This window comes from Acinonyx jubatus, chromosome E3 (genome assembly GCF_027475565.1).
Source record: "Acinonyx jubatus isolate Ajub_Pintada_27869175 chromosome E3, VMU_Ajub_asm_v1.0, whole genome shotgun sequence".
Lineage (NCBI taxonomy): Eukaryota > Metazoa > Chordata > Mammalia > Carnivora > Felidae > Acinonyx > Acinonyx jubatus.
Window position 1 is genome coordinate 15,018,002 of NC_069398.1, and position 6,000 is coordinate 15,024,001.

A 6,000-nucleotide genomic window follows, 5' to 3' on the forward strand; every position below is an offset into this window, starting at 1 on the left:
AAGCAGGGCCCAGTCTCTGTCTAAGCTTCCAGCACCGAGCCCAACGCGGGGCTCAAATGCACAAACTGTGAGATCATGACCTGAGCTGAAGTCTGACGCTTAACCGACTGAGCCACCCAGGTGCCCCTCTAGTTTTCTTGAATTGTGATTGGAAAATGGTCTGTACTGTTTGTACTTCTTTGCATTTCATTAGGATTTTCTTTGTGGTCCAATATATAGTCCGTTATTATAAAAATTCCACAGGCACATGGAAAGGTGTATCCTTCTCTTATCAGTGGATAGCATTTGATACAACATGGGAAAACCAGCTTTATTGAATATATATTCAGGTCCTCAGAGTATTCTTGATGTCCCTATCTATCGTGGGAGAGATGAGCAGCAGTTCGGTCTGTTAGTCCTCTGTGTGTGTTGGAGTTTGATGCTCTGGTCGTTTTGATGTTGTTTTTGGTTATTTCCTCAATCATTGCAATTTTAGCCTAATTGTGTAGCATGTGTGCCCTGGGTTATAAAATCGCCCTGGTGGTCTTCAGTGATGCTTGGGTTTGATTTTGTCTGACACGAATGTCATGAACCTCACTTTCTTTTTGTCAGCTTCACCTGACATGTCTTTGCTCATCCATCTCAACCTCCCTGAGAAACTTCCACGTATTCTTTGGTGTTCAACCAAAAGTCAGGTTTTGCTTTTTTGACCCAATCTGAAAGGCTTTCTCTTTCAATCACTTCTTTAAAAAAGCGAAAAGTCCCACCTACGCTGATTGAAATAAGAGATGCTTTCTCTCAATTCTCTCATCTTCTATTTTCTGTTCTTTTTTAAAAATTTTTTTAACGTTTATTTATTTTTGAGACAGAGAGAGACAGAGCATGAACAGGGGAGGGGCAGAGAGAGAGGGAGACACAGAATCGGAAGCAGGCTCCAGGCTCTGAGCCATCAGCCCAGAGCCCGACGCGGGGCTCGAACTCACGGACCCTGAGATCGTGACCTGAGCTGAAGTCGGATGCTTAACCGACTGAGCCACCCAGGCGCCCCTTCTATTTTCTGTTCTTAACATTTCTTCGGTTTTCTCCAATTTGATGCCCGCATTATGTTTGCTTTGCTTCGCCTCACTTGGTACCTGTGTGTTTCTGGTAATTAGCTTTATAACTTTAGCTTGCCTTTATACTTTTAGATAATATTGTAAACCCCTGCTTCCTCATTTATCCGTGTTAGGAAATGTCTCACCCAGCTCTTCCAGAGATCCCACAACGTCCCCTCCTTACCAAAAGTGGGGGTTAGGGACAGCCACCATGCACCCCCTCCTGCCACACCTGCACTCGGGAGACTTACCTGATTCATTTTCCTTAAATTTTGTTTTAATGTTTATTTAGTTTTGAGAGAGAGAGAGACAAGGTGCAAGCAGGAGAAGGGCAGAGAGAGAGGGAGACACAGAATCCGAAGCAGGTTCCGGGCTCTGAGTTGTCAGCACAAGAGCCCCACGCGAACCCACACACCGTGAGATCATGACCTGAACCGCTTAACCGACTGAGCCACCCAGGCGCCCCTGATTTACTTTCTTTATTGTCTCCTCTTCTGTCCAATCCCTTTTATGACGGAGGATGGTTAGAGTGAAGGGGTTGAAAGCAATCTAACCTCCTTTCCTTCTTTCCTGCCGTCTGGGAAAAACACTGCCGGCCCCTGGCTGTTTTCCGGCGCTCTGGTAGAACAGTGAAGTGAAGGCAAGGGGCTTCGCCTCCAGTGGGTCAGGGGAGCCTTCTCTCCCGGCTGGGGCTCATCCCTCAGTTGGCCCCTCTCCAAATCGGGGCTATTCCTCAGAGTTTTCAGGATTTTCAGCTTTACCTTCTACCCATTCCTCAACCCCTCTTCTGGGGAAACAGGGCGGAAGCTGCCCATTGTTTCAACGAAGCTTCTCTATTTCCTCCATTGGCACTTTAAAGCCATAACATGGGGTCATAAACCTCCTTCTCTTCTTCTAAATGTTCTTGGTGGGTTTTTTTTTTAATCTAGATTTTGTCAGGTTTTTGTTCATTCCATTATACTGGAAGAGGAAACATCTATCTTTTTGTTTCTCTCCACCTTTATGTTCCAGAAATCCCTTGTTCTTTGCAGCATAATACTCTGAAGTATAGATATACTGTAATTTAGCTAACCATCCTCTTATTGACAGAATGGTTAATTAATGAATGGAGCCCATATTTAATGCCCAGTGTGAGAAGGAAGCAGGGAAATGATCATGTCTACATAGAGCTGGTGGAACTGTTCATTGATACGGTCCCCAAAAGATGTCATCTTGAAAACATCGGAGCTCTTTAATTCTGAAATCCCATGTGTAGAAATTGATGTTAAGATAATAATTATAGCAGAGCCACATGCTCCCTGTGCAAGAATCTGCAGTGGTGCTTTACTTGGAAAAGCAAAGATGGCGGGAACGCAGTTATTCAACAATTGAGGACTGGTTAGCAAATTACTGTACAGCCGCGTACGGAAGCGTATGCAGCCATTGGTTACCGTGAAGGGCAGTGAAGAGGCCTTACTTACCTTGTTTGAGAGCGACGGCCTGAGAGTGCTGCCCTGGTGTGTTTTCGTCTTCTTTCCCCAGCCTTACAGTAAGTGGAAATACTGCCTAGATTCTGGCAGTAAAGTAATTCCTAGTCCTGGTTCAGATAAAGGTAAGCCAGCTCTGGGGGCGCCTGGGTGGCTCACTCGGTTGAGCGTCTGACTTCAGCTCAGGTCATGATCTCGCTGTTTGTGGGTTCGAGCCCCACATCAGGCTCTGTGCGGACAGCTCAGAGCCTGGGCCCTGCTTCAGATTCTGTGTCTCCTCTCCCTGCCCCTCCCATGCTCATGCTCTGTCTCTCAAAAAATAGAATAAAGCATTTAAAGTTTTTTTTCTTTAATTAAAAAAAAAGGTAGGAGAGCTCTAAGTGTGTGTGTGTGTGTGTGTGCACGGCGCATGCACACACACCCACACATGCTTCCTAGGAGTGTTTGCAAAAGTAGATAAGCTAAAGAAAATTATTTCTACCAACTTCACGCCCATGGCGAGCATGGAATTTATTTGAGAGAAATTTCTTGATAAACTGCTTAGAAGAGAGTATGAAATACAAATGAGTTGAATGTGGTCAGAACTGCCTTGTAAGAGACAGGCAGAAGAATGTTCTAGTTTATTCCAGAAGTGGAAAGGGAGGAGTGGGAAGAAATGTCAGGGTTTCCCAAGACCACTCTCAGGTTTGATGGTTTTCTAGAAGGACTGACAGAACTCAGAAGAGCTGTTATAGTCACAGTTAAAGGTTTTTTTTTTTAAGTTTTTTTCTTTATTTTGAGAGAGAGAGAGAGAGACAGCGAACAGAGGAGAGGCAGAGAGAGAGGGAGAGAGAATCCTGAGCGGAGCCCAATGCGGGGTTCAAACTCACCATGAGATCATGACCTAAGCCGAAATCAAGAGTTGGACGCCTTACCAACTGAGCCACCCAGTTGTCCCCACAGTTTGTTCTATGAAAGGGTACAGATTAAGCCAGCAAAGGGAAAAAATGCACTGGGCAGAGTCCAGGCACTGGCTTCTAGTTGCATCTCCAAATGGGATCATATAGGCAACACTTGATTCTCCCAACAGTGATGTGTGACCACTCACAGAATGCCATCATCCAGGGAGGCTCACCTGAGCCTTGGTGTCTGTGGTCTTTCCTGGACGTCAGTCATGTAAGGACTGTGTGACTGGTCCTAATTGCCCTCCCTGCAGCCTGTCCAGGAGTCCCACTGATAGAGCACGGCCCAAAGTCCCCACCACAAATCACACGTGACAGAAACTCTCCGGCAGGGCCCAAGCCCCAGGTGCAAAGACACTCTTCTCACGCAGGTTATTCCAAAGGCTTAGAGGTCAACCAAAACCAGTCTTATGAAATGTGCGGGGTTTGACCATCTCAAGTCTGCTGAGTTAACCCCATAGGGCACAGAGGGAGGGATACATGAAGGGGCACCTGGGTGGCTCAGTGGGTTAAGCGTCCGACTTCAGCTCACGTCATGATCTCACTGTTTGTGAGTTCGAGCCCTGCATCCGTCTCTCTGCTGTCAGCGCAGAGCCTGCCTCAGATTCCCTGTCCACCCCCCCACCCCTCTCTCTCTCTCTCTCTGCCCCCCACCCCCCGCTCTGGCGCATGCTCTCTCTCTCTCTCAAAAATAAGTAAACATTAAAAAAAGAAAAGAGAAAAAAGGGATGAATGAAAACAGGGAGAGGTCAGAAGACTCTTGTGGGCAGTGACCTGCTGATAATCCCCAAACCTTCAAGAAAAGCCTATAATAATAAGTCCTAAAATACTTTCTGTAAATGAAGATCTCCTGAAAATCTGTGAGGAGGTAGTTCTGCATCAGAGAAAAAGTGTCTGGGGCAAGGATGGTAAAGAACAGAAGTGGAGACCACAGAGAGCAGGGGAGGGTAAGCCACGGGACTAGGGGCGATCGCGCAGGGGGCAGGGCTTGGGTGGAGAGGCTGTTTGGACGAGGAGAAGGGGGCAAACATATTTTCTGAAGCATCATTTCACTGTCTTCTTTGAATGATTCATTGTCATAGTACTTTTTCTCAAGTAGTGGCTTTCAGCCCTGGCCATACATTCCAGTCACGTGGAAAGAATTTTTTAAATGGCCCCGCCCCAAATGAGTCAGAGTCTCTGGGAATCGAGGCTGGCTGGGCATTGGTATTTTTTTAATTCCGTGGATGAATCTAATGCATAGACAGTGTTGAGATTCACTGCTCACAAGCATCTGTGGCCATCTTGTTGACACAATACCTTCAAAAAGGGCTTCTCAGCCTCACCATTATTGATATTTTGGCCCAATAATTCTGTTGTGGGGGGGGGGGTGTCTTGTACCCTGTAGGATGACATGTAGCAGCTCCCCTTGGCCTCTACCTATTTGAAAGTAGGACCCTGCTTCCCCAGTTGTGACAATAAAAAATGCCTCCAAAACACTGCCAGTGTCCCCTGGGGGGGTGGGGGTCGAAATCACTTCTGGCTGAGAACTGCAGCCATAAAAGAATTATTGAAGGTGGCACTTGCAGAAAATTTTCTTGGGGGGACTGATCTCTCTCTGCCCCTCCTCTGTCCATGCTCTGCTAGCTCATCAGTCCAATCTGTGAGAGGTGCTGGTGGAGGCAGCTGACGTGTGGCCCACGATCAGTGGAAAGTTACGAGCAGTTGTCTTGCAGAGATGATGCACACGAATGTAGATGGGAAATTTTCTGAGTGTTTCTGAAAAATGGTGTTTAAAGGACAGGCGGGGGGGGGGGGTGGGGAGAAAAAAGAAAAAAAAAGAGCACAGCCTGGGAACGAATCCTAGCTGTGTCATTTTTCACCGACTTATCTTGGTTTCTTAGTTAGCTTTTACCTACCAAAGCCAGTCTAAAAAAATGGCTGAAAGTAACACCACTTTATAGCTCATGAGTCTGCGGTCAGCTGGGGGGTTGTGCTGGGCTCGTCTGGGCTCCCGCATGTGTATGGGGTCAGCTGCACATTGGAGAAGTGACTTTGCTGATACCAGGCTCCATCACATGCCTGGGTCTTAGCCAGGATAGACTTCTCTCCACCTGGCCTCTGGTTCTGCAGAAGGCTAGCGAGGCCTTGTATGCGTGGTGACGTCAGGGTTCCAAAAGCACAACTGGAAACAGTCATGGCCTTGGCCCTTCATCCCTTCCCCTGCATTCCTTTGATCTAAGAAGATCACAAAGCCAGATTCCTCTCTTGGTGGGAAGAGCTGCAAAGTCATTTGCAAGGTGACAGACACAGGGAGGGATGGAGGACAGGCGGTCATTTCTGTCATCTACCACATTTGAGCAAGCTTCTTAACCTCGCAAAGCCTCTATTTTCTCCGCGGGGGAAACAGGGGGAGTCTTGGCTACCTCCGAGCTGTGTAGGCTCAGTGCCTCGTGCACAATTGGTGCTTCTATACAATAAATAGCTGTGGTTACTGGCTTGTCATTCTGCTCTGTGATATACTTCAGTGGTCGCACTTTC